Source organism: Sminthopsis crassicaudata, chromosome 4 (genome assembly GCF_048593235.1).
Source record: "Sminthopsis crassicaudata isolate SCR6 chromosome 4, ASM4859323v1, whole genome shotgun sequence".
In the NCBI taxonomy this organism is placed as follows: domain Eukaryota; kingdom Metazoa; phylum Chordata; class Mammalia; order Dasyuromorphia; family Dasyuridae; genus Sminthopsis; species Sminthopsis crassicaudata.
In genome coordinates, this window is record NC_133620.1 from 461,713,917 (window position 1) to 461,729,444 (window position 15,528).

Sequence of the window (15,528 nt, forward strand, 5' to 3'; positions counted from 1 at the left end):
AGGAAGCAACAGAGCCAACGTTACACTAATGGGGATACAGGACTGAGACTCAGAGAACCTAGTGCTTTTCCTCCAGCCTCAAGGCTTCTCTAGTGGATACAGTTCTACTCAACCCCTGCCTCCCTCCCCTGTGTTCTATTGGATTGTTGTTGTTTGATATAGATTGATTGACCACAATTTAATGAATGTTCAGTCCTTTTAATATGAAATTGCAAAGACTAATTGGATGATGGATGTAAAGGGCTAAGGAACTCTCTAAATGTCATCTGCTAAAGATACCTGTCTCACAGGCTTGTTGTGGGCCATGGGTTCTGTCAGATGTAAACCACTAACTAAATTGCAGTCATTAATATTGTACATTATATGACCCTTTACCACTTGCAAACATTACTTCACTTGCTCCTCAGAGTGGGAAGAAATGAAAAAATAAAGCTAGCCTTTGAGGCAGAAAGTTCTGAGTTGTAATCTTGCTCTGATATAAACTGGATGAGCAATCTGGGGCAAATCACTTAACTTCCAAGTGCCCCAAGAAACTCTCTAATGCTTGCATTGATCTGCAGCGTGAGAAGTTCCTCGAACTGATGAAACAAAATATAGAATGTTTAAATATATGAAAATACAGAAATATATTAAAATATAGAAAAAGATTTATGAAGTCAAATGATGCAGGGATTATTCTTGCACTCTACAGATGAGGAAACTGAAGCTGAATGCTACTGCAACAGCCATATAATTAGGGAATCATAGGAGCTAACATGTCAACCATGGGAAGCAAACGTACAGTGAGGAAGCATAAGGACCAGGTTTTAATCCTACTACTTAGGGATTCTTGTGAAATTTGGACAAGTCATTTAATTCTCCCTGAGCCTCAGTTTTTTCATCTGTAAAATGAGGGGCTTAGATCAAATAAACTCTGATGTCTCTTCCCACTCAAGATGTATGATCCTCTAAAGAAATAGCATCTGACTCAAAGTTGACACCATATTGAGTAGTTCATCTAGTAGGGGATCACATGAAATCATCTCTTGTACTTAATCCTATTACTCACTGATAAGAAGACCAATGGAAATCCAGGGAGGGTCCTTGGCCATGGAGCAGCCAAGCTTATTGACCTAGGAAGGGACTGAACATATGATCATATTCTCATTAACACACTATTCTAACTCACAGAGGTCAGTCCGCCAGAACACAGATGGAACACAGTGCAGATTCGCCAAGAAGATTCTATTCTGAGACACACGTGTCTCTCACTTCTACAAACACAGTCACAGGTTTGTGTAATTGCCCTTGCATGCTGCTCTCAGATAACTCACACATAGACTTTTAAAACTCAAGCATGAAATGTGAAAGGATTGAGTTGTTTCATTACAATGCTTTGCACTTAAGTGATTCATAAATCTTCTATGCCCAATGTTTTCTGGGTCTTCTCTCCCCTCCCCTTTCTTCCTTTTCCTTCCCTTCCTCACTTCCTTCATCTTTACATTCCTCCCTCCTTCTCTCCCCCCTTCTCTTTCCCTCCTTCTCTCCCTCTCTTCCTTTCTCCCTTTCTCCCTCTCTCCTCTCACTTTCTCATTTTCTCCTTCTACCCTTCTCTTCTTCTCTCCCTTTCTCCTTTCTTTCCTTCCTTCCCTTTTCCCTCCCTCCCTCCCTTCCTTCCTTCTTTCCTCTTTCTTTCTCCCTCCATATCTTCCTTCTTTCCTCCCTCCTTTCTTCCTTCCCTTCTTCCTCTCTTCCTTCTTTTCTTCCTTCCTCTCTTCCTTCTTTCCTTCCTTCCTCTCTTCCTTCTTTCCTTCCTTCCTCTCTTCCTTCTTTCCTTCCTTCCTCTCTTCCTTCCTTCCTTCCTTCCTTCCTTCCTTCCTTCCTTCCTTCCTTCCTTCCTTCCTTCCTTCCTTCCTTCCTTCCTTCCTTCCTTCCTTCCTTCCTTCCCTCCCTCCCTCCCTCCCTCCATCCTTGTGCTTCACCCCTTCTTCCCTTTCAACCGCTCTATTCCATTGAATTCATCAAGCTAATGATCTGTTATATGTTTAGCCCTGTGCTGTGTGGGATCTCAATACTGGCCACACAAAGAGAAGGACAAAAAAAAGAAAAGAAGAGAAACAGTTCTTGACTTCTAGGAGTTTACAGGAGCAGCAAATACTATCCAAAATGTGGCTCCTAGTGTCCCTAAAAGTATCCTGAGCCCCTCTGTACTCAGGTGCTCAGTAGGTACAAACATGTATGTGGCAAGATCCCTCACTTTAAACAGTACCCAAACAGGTTAAAAGGCAACAGTTATAAAAGTTATGATCAGGAACAAGAGTCATTTTTTACAAAGAGATTCTTTGACTTATAAAAATATTCCTTTTCAGAATCTTTGTGTCCAAGAGCTCCCATAATGCACTTTTGATAGGATTCAATTTTTAAAGATTCAACATTTTAGTGCTTTTAAAAAATATAAATTGACTTTGTCTTTTATCACAGGCCTTGCTGTATCTTTTTAAATGAAATTATTTAATTTTATTTTTTTATGGATGTGATTTATTGCTCTTATTGCTTCTCTAATATTGAACCATCCTGCCATTCTTGGCCTAAATCCTGCTTAGCCATAATGAATTCTTTTTGATATATTGCTGTGTTTTATTTAACATTTTTGAATTGATATCCATTATTATTATTGAACTAATGGACAATTCAATCCAATACAAAAAACATTTGTTAAATACCTACTGTGTGCCAGGAACCAAATAGGAACTGCCAATATAAAAAGGAGGCAGTCCTCAAGCAATTTATATTCTACTGAGGAGATACAAAAGATATACAGATGAATAAAGACATACTAATCTAAGGAGAGATAATGCTAACAACTTGAGAGGAGGTAGGATTCAAGTAGATACCTAAGCTAAGCCTTGAAGGACGCTAAAGATTCTAATAAATGGAGTGCATTGCAGTGGAAGGGGACTGCGACTTAATGGCTTGGAGGTGGGAGATTGCATTTTTAAACTGGGAAACAAGTTTGGCTGGACAGTGACATGTATAAGTTGAGCTAAAGTGAAGTACGCATAGAAAGGTAGACTGGAGCTAGATTATAGAAAGTTTTAAATGCTAGACTGAAAAACTTGTTTGCTGATTGGTTGGTAGTTCGTTTTGTAGAAGCAATAGGGAGCCACTGATGATTCCTTTCCCTGGGTTTTAATTTCTTCAACTCATAACATAAGAAATGGGGACAAGATGACTTCTAGATCCCTTTCAGATTTAAGTCTATGATCTTATGTGTCCCATGAAACTTTTCTGGGGTGCATCTCCTGTTGGGAGCAAGAGCATCTCCTTGGGATCCAACCTGAAAAGAACTTTGAGTGTCTATAAATCCATTCCGCTCCCTCTTCAGAATCTATGACAAAAAAAGGCAAGCAGGCAGCAATATTTCCCTGGCAGCTAACAGTTGTGAAGGAGAAGCACAGGGCAGGTGTGAAAGGAGGTGACTTGGCAGAGGTCCATCAGGGACAGAGACTCTCTTCTCCCTTCTTTCTTTCCGTGGGACATCTTCCATAACCGCCCCACCTCTTTCCCATATGTTTCTCTAGGTCTTTGGAAGTGTGGGACTCTAGGATCAAATGAACAGCTTCAGGTTATTATTTTAATCGTTGTTATTTATATTATTTTGTTCCATTTTACAACTCAGCTTTGAACTAATGATGGGAAATGGGCTGTGTTAATATAAATCATTCCTGCCTCCTTGAATCGCAGTTAAACATCTGGATTAATTAAACACACAAAGACATTTGTAAGAGTGAACAGCTTCATCACGGTGGAGAAAAGAGGCAGATACAGAAGCACACGTTTACAAATTGATGCTCAAGCATGAAAGCAGATGCTTACAAAACCCACTGAGGCATGGGGGAGGGTCTGAAGAAGGAAGAGGGGGAAGGCAATGAAGGACTACCCAGAATCCTTCTCATTTTACAACCACGGAATATCAAAGCTGGAAGATCTCCGTAGAGTTATTCTACTCCAGAGGTTCATAAACCTAAGGGTCCACGAACTTAAAAAAATATTTTGATAGCTGCATTTCAATATAATCGGTTTCCTTTGCAAATTTGTGTGCCTTTTAGTTTATGCATTTAAAAACATTATTCCAAGAAGAGATACATAGTCTTCACCAAAGTACCAGATGTGTTATGACATGAAAAAGGTTAAGAAAACTTACTCTAATCTAAGTTTTTCATTTCATAGAGAGAAAGCTGATACCCAGAGAAGAGAGGGGATGTCCAATACCTCAGAGCATTAAAAAATCAAGCCATGGCTTGATATCCTTCACCTGTTTTGTAGTCTGCTTATTCAGGTCATGGGATCAGAATTACAGTTAGAGAGGCCTTCAGAAACCATCTCATCCAAACTCCTCATTTTACAAAGGAGGAAAGTGAGGCTCAGGGAGGTCAAGCATGTCCAGTCAAGTCAATGAAGCTTATTTTGTTGTAAGCATCGGGCTACAAAGAAAAGCAAAAATTGTTCCATGTCTCAAGGAGTTCACAGTCTAAAGGAGAGCATGAAAATGAAGAGAAATACAGGATACATTAGGGATAACATCAGAGAGAAGAAAACAGTGTTAATGAGGACTAGGAAATGTGATCTGAAGTAATTTAGGATTATCTGGAGCTGGAAGGGACCACAGAGGCTAGTTGATACTTGTTGGATATGGCACAGTGGGAATTCCTTCGGTGTAAAGGTTGGAGTAAATTGCCACTTGCAAATTTTAGAATTCTGAGAGTTGGAATAAAGCTGCATTTGGGGAGCCTCCAGAAGATGAAATTGCTTCCTGATACTTTGGTTCAGTTACCAAAAATAGCCATTGCATCCAACTGTGTACCCAGCCCTAAAGCTAACGATTGTTAAAAGAACAATAGTGGGATGTAGGCTTGTGTTCTGGCCACTTCATTCTGAACTCTATTGAATATAAGATGAAAACATCATTAGTAATAAAAATAGCAAAAAATATTTTATTCATTCCCTCTTCCCAATTTGAGTTTGAAGGGGAAGCCATCACATCTCAAGGCCATTATTTTTTATAGTTCTCCTTTGGCACTTAAGCCTTGTGATGTTGTCTAAACATCATTTAACCTGGCAGGAACTTGAGAGGTCCAATCACAGCTAGAATTCTTGCCCTTCCACACCCTGGCCAATTCTCTCTGCTCCACTGTAAGCACCTCCAATGCCTTGAATATATTTTCATATGCATGATCTTGTGGGAGGCAGCCTGGTATGATGGAAGAAGGAATAATTCTAGATGGAAAAGAGCTGTGTTCAGATCTTATAGCTAATGCTCACTACCTCTATAAGTTTGTGCAAATCACCTCATATTCCTGGGACTCAGTTTCCATACCTGTAAAATTAGTGACCTTTAAGATCTCTTCCAGCTCTTAATCTAGGAACTTAACTTTTAACTTTTATAATACTTATTTTATAATGGGCAGACCAATGAATTTCTCTGAGCTTCAACTTTCACATGTTTAAAATAAAGGGGTTAGGTTGTATAGGGGTTGTGTTCCCCTTCAGCAGGAGATCTATGTTCTTCATTGTTTTCTTCTGAAAGTAAGGAAGTGTTAGGTTCTTACTAAGTGCTAATGAGATAATGAGAAGGAGGAAGGGAGGGAGGAAGAGATGTGGTACCATACCCAAAGTCATACTGTTACACTAGAATTGAAGCTAGAATTCAGGTCTCCAGATTCTAGACCAGGGATTCTCAAACTACATCCCGCAGGCCAGATGCAGCCGCTGAGGACGTTTATATGGCCCGCCGGTTATGGCAAATGGGCTGAGGAGCGGAGACAGAGTTTTTACTATAGTCTGGCCCTCCAACAGTCTGAGGGACAGTGAACTGGCCCACTATTTAAAAAGTTTGAGGACCACTGCGTCTAGACCCGTGATTTCCCATACTCTATTTACAATGCTGCCTCTCAGTTGATGAACTCAACTATCAAAGACTAGCTGTCCAATTTGCCTATGTTTACTAGAAATCCTAGAGGGTTTAATGGAAAGCATCTTAAATTGGGTGTCAGTGGACCTGGGTCTGAATCCTGATTTTGCTTCAAATCACTTGTGTGATTTTGATCTAGAATTAATAGGGACTTCAGAGATCATCTGGTTCACTTCCATCACTTAACATAAGAGTAAACTGAGGCACAAAAAGGTAAAGAAATTTGCTCAGAGTCAGGACTTCAACTTAGATCTTTGTGATAATCAATTTAATGCTTTTTCTATCTAGTACACAATTCTGTGTGTGCGTATATGTAATAGGGGGATTCTTGATTGAGAACTGGGAGGCTCTGGAAAGATCATCTGCTCCAACAATCCATTCCCCTTTTAGAGATAATGAAATAGAGGCTAAAGACTTGGATTGACTTTCTCAAAGTTACACAAACAGAAATCACCAGTATTTAAATCCAGGCTTCTTGCTACAAAAGCATTTATCTTCCCACTGAACTACACTGTCTCCTTTGTGCCACAAGTATTCTACAATTCTCTGTAAGAAGTACTGGCTTCTTCCAGCTATACCCAGCGAAAGAACTCTGGGAGATGACTATGAACCATTACATAGAATTTCCAATCCCTCTAATTTTGTCCACCTGCATTTTGGATTTCCTTCACAGGCTAAATGTACTATTTCAAAGTCCGATTCTTTTTGTTCAGCAAAACAACTGTTTGGACATGTATACATATATTGTATTTAATTTATACTCTAACATATTTAATATATATTGATTGACCTGCCATCTGGGTGGGGGTAAGAGGGGAAAAATTGGAAGAAATGGTTTGGCAATTGTCATTGTTGTCAAATTACCCATGCATAGATCTGGTAAATAAAAACTATTAGATATGAAAAAAAAAAAGAAGTACTGGCTTCTTGTTGGGATTTTTGCCCCCATGATCACCATTGATCTCCAACTTCAAATCTCTATCATCTCTTATCTCAAGGAGAATGGGTTTGTTTATTTATTTTGTCTGTTTTTTACCTTCACTTCATCTCCATTGTCATAAAACTTTCAAGAAATAAAGAGAGGAAAAATATAAATCCTTAAGAGTTTCCCTTCCCAAGCCCACATAGCAGCCTCTTTATTATTGCTAAAAAATTCCAAGTCCAATCCCTAACAAACCCTTCTGGAAAACTATGCCTTTAGGGAGGGCCTTTCCAGCTTCCCAATAAAACAGCATTTCCAAGACACCACACGTTTGATGGTTTTGTCCCATAGAAGCCCAGATTAGGAGGGAACAGACCTGAAGAGCCCTTCCTCACAAAGCCCTGATGAGGCCCAGGACCTAGAGGGAAGCTTTGTATTTATTATGGGTATGTGAGAGAAGGAAGGAAAGAAGGAAGGAGGGAGGGAGGGAGAAGGGAGGTTAGTCATTAAAGGAGCAGTTCAGCTAAATAAAGGATCTCATTATGTGTGCTATTTTTATTCCTGGAATGTCTGCCTCCCTCTTCCCCCCTTGAGGTTCCTACTGAAATCTGACAATCAGGGCTGAGCCTTGCTGTCAGGTTCCATTAGGCAAATCAACCAGGAAAAAAAAAGAGAGAGAGAGAGAGAGGGAGAGAGAGTTTGGCCTTGAAAGTGAGCTGAATCAGCAGTGGTGCTGTGTGTGTGTGTGTGTGTGTGTGTGTGTGTGTGTGTGTGTGTGTGTGTTTGTGATCTCAAGTGCCTGCTACCAAAGTATTTAATTAGTTGACTGAAGCATCATCCATGTCCCTCCCTTCAACCCACTGAGGTCAGAAAGAGTCCATTCTCTGAGGAGGTTCTTGGAGATCCTGGACAGCATCCCATCCCAAATAGGAATCGATGGCATTTTCTGTGTCTATTCAGCAGAGAGAAACTGAGGTAGGGATTCTAACTGACAAGGGTCAACAGTACACTGGCCTCAGATATGAGAGGCTCAGGGTTCAGTTTTAATATACAGACTTTGTGAACCGGAACTGTTTGAGACTGTAGCTAACAGAGTGATGGATATTGCAGTTGTTGGAGGGGTTTCCTCATCAGGGAGTTCCTTATATTAATGTCATCACATCTACACCCTCCTCTCCTCTTCCAGCACCTCTCCACAGGGAAAAAAGTGTCACCTCGATAAGATTTGCCCAGGTCCAGGATTCCCCATGCTCAGAATCCAAGGCATTCTTCTGCTCTTCCGCTAAACAAGAAGCGTTCTCACCCCAGCCAGGATGCTCTTTCTTTCATCTAATAAAACATTCTTCAATTACTCCATGTGTTGTTCTGCTTTTCCAAATAGGAGCTGGAGAGTGTGTGGGTGGCTTTGTTCATGCAGAACATATCCCTATGTTTTATACTCATTTCTGTTTTTATGAATGTGTCTTCATTTCTCAAAAAGAGAAGTCTTGAGCTGATTCTAGGGTTAATCAGCCTTATTTAAGAAGTAGAGGATGTAAGATGCAACCACAGAGATTATTCTGCTCACTGATCCTCTGATTAGCAATACCAAATGAGGCATAAAGAAGGGAGACATATGCAAGCTCCCTGAAGGAGGGTATCAAGGAGGAGGCTTTTTGCTGAGTCCTCCTGGAAAGGGGATTCCCCAGAGATGAGTATTTCCATTCATGGATGACATTCAGCTTGTTTCATCAAACCCCAGAAAATTAGAGGTACTCCGTAGTGAGTTTCATACCCACTTCAAGTCCCTCATCTTAACAATCCATAGAGGGAAACCTAAGTGGATGAAGAATGCATATAAGTAAGAGAACGGTTTGAAAATGGATGGGCAGCTTATTGAGTTAGTCCCTCAGTATTTCCCTCTACAAAGCTACTGAATGATTTGCCATTTCTTTCTCAGCTCATTTTACAGAGGAACAACTGAGGGAAACAGGGGTTAAGTGACTTTGCCCACAACTAATGAGTGTCGGAGGTTAGATTTGAACTCAGGAAGATAAGTGTGATTTGATTTTTGTACCATAGGCAAGACTTTTCATTAATTTTAGTCTGATGCTTTATATTACCTTAGATACCGATTATCTTCTCCATTGGTTAGTTCTCCCTCTTACCTTTTTATCAGCTGCAAATTTGATGAGCATGACATCTGTGACTGTTATCCAATCCGTTGATTAAAAATGTTGAAAACAAACGATACTGTATGAAGAAGTATTTTGATGGAAGTGGATATCTTCAACATAGAGAAGATCTAGTTCAGTTCCAGTTGATCAATGATGGACAGAAACAGCTACACCCAGAGAAGGAACACTGGGAATTGAGTGTAAACTGTTTGCCCTATTGTCCTTCTACCCAGGTTACTTTTACCTTCGGAATCCAATTCTTAGCATGCAACAAGAAATTTGGTTTTACACACATATATTGTATCTAGGATATACGGTAACATATTTAATATGCATGGGATTGTCTGTCATCGAGGGGAGGGAGTAGAGAGAGGGAGGGGAAAATTTGGAAAAGAAGTGAATACAAGGGATAATGTTGTAAAAAAAAAATTACCCATGCATATGTACTGTCAAAAAATTATAACTATAAAATTAATAAAAAAATAAAATAAAAATGTTGAAAGCTTTGTACTGAGTATAGATCCCTTAGGCACTCCATTGCAGACATCCTGCTTTATTAACTTTGAAATATTAATAATTATTCTTTAACAATTATTCTAATTAGAATAATTAATTCTAATTTTAATAATTATTATAATAGCCATTATCTAATACACATCTCCATCTTCTCCACAGTAAGAGGATCAGATAATTTCTCCAAAGATTTCACAAACTCTAGATAAACTATATTCACGCCATCTTCTTCATTTGCTTAGTAATCCTGTAAAGAAAGGAAATTGGGTTGGTCTGGTATGATTTCTCCTTAATGAAGCTATCAAGCTCTAAAATCATTGGTCCCCTTTCTAAGGTGTTTGCACAAAACAATATTCATGACAGATCCCATTTATTAAAGAAAAACAAAGCTGTGTACTTTCACTTAGATGATTGACAGCTTGGTCCTAAGTGAAAATGGTTATCTCTTTCAGCTTCCATATTGCCTTGAGGTATTCAAGCCTGTGGAGATCTTTTTAAATCTGATGTCTGCCATCCGACATATTAGCCAGCTTTCCCATTATTGTGTCATCTACAAACAAGTTCACATTGCCATCCGAGTCTTTAGCCAGCATGTTGACTAGGAGACAGCCAAAACTATAATTCCACAGCCTAGTGGACACTGAGCTGCCCATCAGCTTTGCTAATCATCGCCCAAGGCTCTAGCTTCATTTTCCTTTTCTGTAAAATGATGCAAATGGGCATAAGCTCCCCTACTTCACAGGACTGTTGTGATGATCAGATTTTAAGACATTTATTTTCTTTTCTTATAGAATTAGACAAAGCTTGTTATTTTTTTGGTGTAGGGAATCCCCAGTGAAGAAATTCCCTTTACCAATGCAGATTAACACACTTCTGAAATATCAAGTCTTGGAAGTTTGCCTGAGGGTATTTAGAGCTTAAACAAATTGTCCAATGTCAAACAAACCAGTGAGTCAGAGACTTAGGGTCTTGAATCAAATTGTTCCAGTCTTGTAGATCAGGCTTTTATTCGCTGAGGTCACTTATATAAGTGAAGAGAAAGTTCTAAGATACTGTTTAATAATGTCATTAATCTTAAAATTTAATATGTATAAAATACTTTATTTTCTTGAATATTTTTAGTGACAGGGATTTCACCTACGAGAGACAACTAGATGACAGCACAGTGGATAGGGGTCAACCTGTGAGGGACAGGAAGATCTGGGTTTTAAATCCAGACTCAGGCACTTAAATAGCTGGGCTATCCTGGACAGATCATTTAATCTCTTTCTACTTAGGTGCCCTTATCTAAGGAATATTCATATTACCTATCTCAGAGAATTGTTTTGAGGATGAAATAACTTAATACTTCCAAAGCATTTTGCAAATCATAATATGCTGTATGAATGCTAGCTATTATTTTTCCTACTAGGTAATCAGTTAACATTAAACACCCATTATGTGCTAAAATTCTGGGGAGAAAAATATGAAAAAAGAAAGACAATGTTTACCCCCCATTAAGAGTGTATAATAACATGGGGCAACTAGGTAGCGGTAGTGGTTAGACCACCAGAAGTCAGGAGGATCTGAGTTCAAATGTGATCTCGGGCACTTAATATCTCCTAGCTGTGTGACCCTGGACAAGTCACTTAACCCCAATTGCCTCAGGGGGGAAAAGTGTGTGATATAATGGAGGATGATGATAAAAATAAACTGAAAAGTGATTGGATATGTATCTTGAGGGCATGATGGAAAAGTCCAAAGGATAATATCATCTGACTATTAAGCTACAGATGATTTATCATAACTTTGTCTCGGCCCTAATACTGAGAACAATGCTTTAAACACAAAGTTTTTATTTGCAGTTAATAATATTTTATTCTTTTCCAATCATGTGCAAAGATAGTTTTCAATATTCATTTTTGAGAGATTTTGAGTTTCATTTTTCCCTTTCCAAGACAACAAGCATATACATGTACAATTGTGTTAATCATATTTACATATTAATAATGTTGTGAAAGAAGAATCAGAATAAGAGGGAAAACCATACAAAAGAAAAAAATTAAGGTGAAAAAGTATGCTTCTACCTGTATTCCGACTTCAAAGTTCTTTTTCTGTGGATAGCATGTTCGATTATTTCAAGTCTTTTAGAACTATCTTATATCATTTTATTGCTGAGAAAAGCTCTGTCATGGTTGATCATCATACAACGTTGTTGTTACTGTGAACAATATTCTCCTGGTTCAGCTCACTTCACTCAGCATCAGATCATGTAAGTCTTTTCAGGTTTTCCTGAAATCAACCTATTCTTCATTTCTTATAGAACAATATTAATCCATGACATTCATATGCCAGAACTATTCAGCCATCCCCCAAATGTTGAGTCATTTTCAATTCTTTCCATTCAATTTCCAATTCATTTCCTCAATTTCCAATTCTTTGCCACCACAGAAAGAGATGCCATGAATATTTTTGCATAGGCGAGTCCTTTTCCTTTTTTATTATCTCCATGTGATACAGACCCAGTAGAGGCACTGCTGGATCAAAGGATAGTATGCACAGTTTGATATTGTCCTGTTCCTAGTTTTTGCCATTCTGTTTTCTACATTGGCACTTTATAATGTAGTTTTACAACTGATATCATTAGACCATCTTCCTTTTCATTCCCCCCCTTCATTAATTTCCTTGATATTCTTGATCTTTTGTTCTTTCAGATGAGATTTCTAATTATTTTTTCCAGATCCATAAAATAATTTTTGGTAGTTAGGTTGGTATGACAATGAATAAGTAAGTTAATTAAGGAGAATTGTCATTTTTGTTATATTAGCTCAGCCTACTCATGAGCAGTTAATATTTTTCTGATTGTTTGGATATGAATTTTATTTGTGTGAAAAGTGTCCATATAACTTGGCTCTTTTCAACAATGAAGTGATTCAGACCAATTTCAATAGACTTGTGATGGAGAGAGCCATCTGCATCCAGAGAGAGGATTGTGGGAACTGATTGTAGGTCACAACATGATATTTTTACCTTTTTGTTGATGTTATTTTCATTTGCTTGTGTTTTTTCTTTCTCATTTTTCCCCTTTTGATTGGATTTTTCTTCTATAGCAGGATAAATGTGGAAATATGTTTAGAAGAACTACACATATTTATCCTATATTGGATTATTTGCTGTCTGGATGGTGGAGACAGGTAGGGAGGAAGAAAAATTTGGAACATAATATTTTGCCAGGGTGAATATAGAAAATTATCTTTGCATGTATTTTGAAAAATAAAATAGCTATTATTATAAAAAAGAAAAGGAAGAAGGGAAAAGAAAAGAAAAGATTTTTTGATATTGATAATTTGGTTTTCTGGTTTTTTAAGTCAAATTATTCAAAGACTTTTCTATTTTATTGTTTTTTTCCCATAAAACTAGTTCTTCGTTTTATATATTAGATCAATAGTTTTCTTATTTTCTATTTTATTAATCTCTCATGAAGTTCAGAATTTCTGATTTGGAGATTTTTAACTTATTCTTTTGGCTGCATCCCATAAGTTTTAATATGCTGCCTCATTATTATCATTCTCTTTAATGAAATTATTGATTATTTAACCCACTCATTCTTTAGGATTGGATTATTTAATTTCCAATTAATTTTTAGTTTATCTTTCCATTGCCCCTTGTTACATGAAATTTTTGTCACATCATCTGAAAAGATTGCATTTATTATTTTTGCCTTTCTTCATTTGATTGTGAGCTTTTTATGCCCTAAAACATGGCCAGTTTTTGTTTAGGTGCCACATACTAGAAAAAGGTATGTTTCTTTCCATCCCTATTCGATTTTCTCCAGAGATCTAGCACATTTAGCTTTTATAAGATTCTACTTACCTCCTTAGCTTTTTCTTATTTATTTTGTGGTTAGATTTATCTAGTTCTGAAATAGGGAAGTTGTGGTCCTCCACAACTATTTTGCTGTCTATTTCTTCCTATAACTCACTTCTCCTCTAAGAATTTGGATGCATTATCATTTGGTGCATATGTATTTAGTATTACTATTACTTCATTTTTATGGTACCTTTTAGCAAGATGCATTTCCTCCCTTATCTCTTTTAATTAGATCTATTTTTGCTTTTGCTTATCTGAGATCAGAATTGCTGTCCCTGATTTTTTTGAAAACTTCAACTGACGCATAACATATTTTGCTACAGCCTTTTGCAGTACTCTTTTACCTTTACTCCAAGTGTATCATTCTGCTTCAAATGTTTTTCTTGCAAGCAACATATTGTAGGATTGTTTTTTAATCTATTTTGCTATCTGCTTCTGTTTTATGGGAGAGTTCATCACATTCACATTCACAATTACAGTTACTATGTATTTCCTTCCATCCTATTTTCACTGTTTAAATTTTTCTCTACCCTTTTACCCTGTCCCTCCTCACCAGTGCTTTGCTCCTGATCTTCGTCAGTCTGCCCTTCCTTCTATCAGTATTGCAGTCCTTCCCTTTCTTTTCCTACTTCCTTTAGGATAAGATAAATTTCTATACTCCAACTAAATGTGCATATGAATGTGAATGTGAACTAAATTCTATAACAGTAATGTTCAAACAATGTTCACTCCTTCTCTTCTTTCCCTCTTTGCAATAGGACATTTGCTATTCTTCATATAATGTAATTTACCCTATTCTAGCTCTCCCTTTCCTCTTTTTCCTGTACAATCCTTTTATTCATCCCTAATTTTTTATACATAAAATCAATATCAACTTATACCCACCCTATCTGTCTATGCATATTCTTTTTAACTGCCCTAATAGAGACACAGTTGTCAAAAATTACCAGCAACATCTTTCCAAGTAGGAATGTAGTGAATAACATGTTTGTTTGTTTTTTTCTTGTTTACCTTTTTATACTTCTCTTGAGTTTTGTATTTGAACATCAAATTTTCTCTTCAGCTCTGTTTTATTTTTCATCAGGAAAATTTAAAAGTTTCTTAATTCATTGAATATCCATCTTTTCCCCTGAAAGATTATCCTCAATTTTACTTGATAGCTGATTTTTGGTTGTAATCCAAGCTCCTTTACCCTCCAAAATATCACATTTAAAGTTCTCCAATCTTTTATTGTAGAAGTGATAAATCTTGCATAATCCTGACTGTGGCTTCTTGATTTTTCTTTCTAGCCCCTTGCAGTACTTTCTCCTTGACCTGATAATTCTGGAATTTGGCTACAATATCTCTTGGAGTTTTCATTTTGGTATCTCTTTCAGGAAGTAACTGGTGCATTCTTTCAATTAGCACATTCGATTCTTAATCTTTGTTTATCATTGCCTGCTGCAATTGCCCAATCCATAGTTAGATAGTTCTAATTGTTAGAAGGTTCTTACTATAGATTATCTGAATTCTTTCCACCATATCCCCAGCAGTAACACCATAGTGGCATAGTGGATAGAGCAGTGGGCTTGAAATCTGGAAGACTCACCTTCATGTGTTCAAATTTGGCCTCAGACACTTGCCAGTTATGTGACTCTGAGAAAGGCACTTAACACTATTTGCTTCAGTTCTTCATCTATAAAATGAGCTAGAGAAGGAAATGGTTAACCACTCCAATATTTTTTCCAAGAAAACCCCAAAGTCAGATACAACTAAAATGACTGGTAAACAACAACAACAACAAAAACAATCCTGCAACCTCCATAGTCTATTTACTCTCTGTATATGTGTAACCTTAAGTCCTTCCCTTCTAGGGATTTAAATAAATAAAGACAGAAATCAAGTGTTCCTTAATCTTACTCTTCTTCAGGCTAAATATATCTAGTTTTAGGGACTCTTTCTTTCTATACACTTCAGTTTATCAGCTGTCTTTTAAAGATGTGGGTGATTAATAAGTCCTCTAAGCCAGGTCTCTTGGTTTTTTGTCCAAGGGTTCATTGTTTTGAAGCTGGATGAAATCTTGTCCAAGCCATAAACACCTCTAATTTTGTGGAAGAGATGATCAAAATCTAGAGAGATTAGAGATGCTCCTGATGCCA

The 15,528-nt window shown here is 37.5% G+C and overlaps 1 long non-coding RNA gene across 1 annotated transcript in view; it reads right to left on the bottom strand.

The window, feature by feature from the left end:
* The window catches only part of LOC141541459 (uncharacterized), an 89,250-nt gene that overhangs the window by 12,341 nt on the left and 61,381 nt on the right, over positions 1-15,528 (bottom strand). The window lies entirely within an intron of this gene.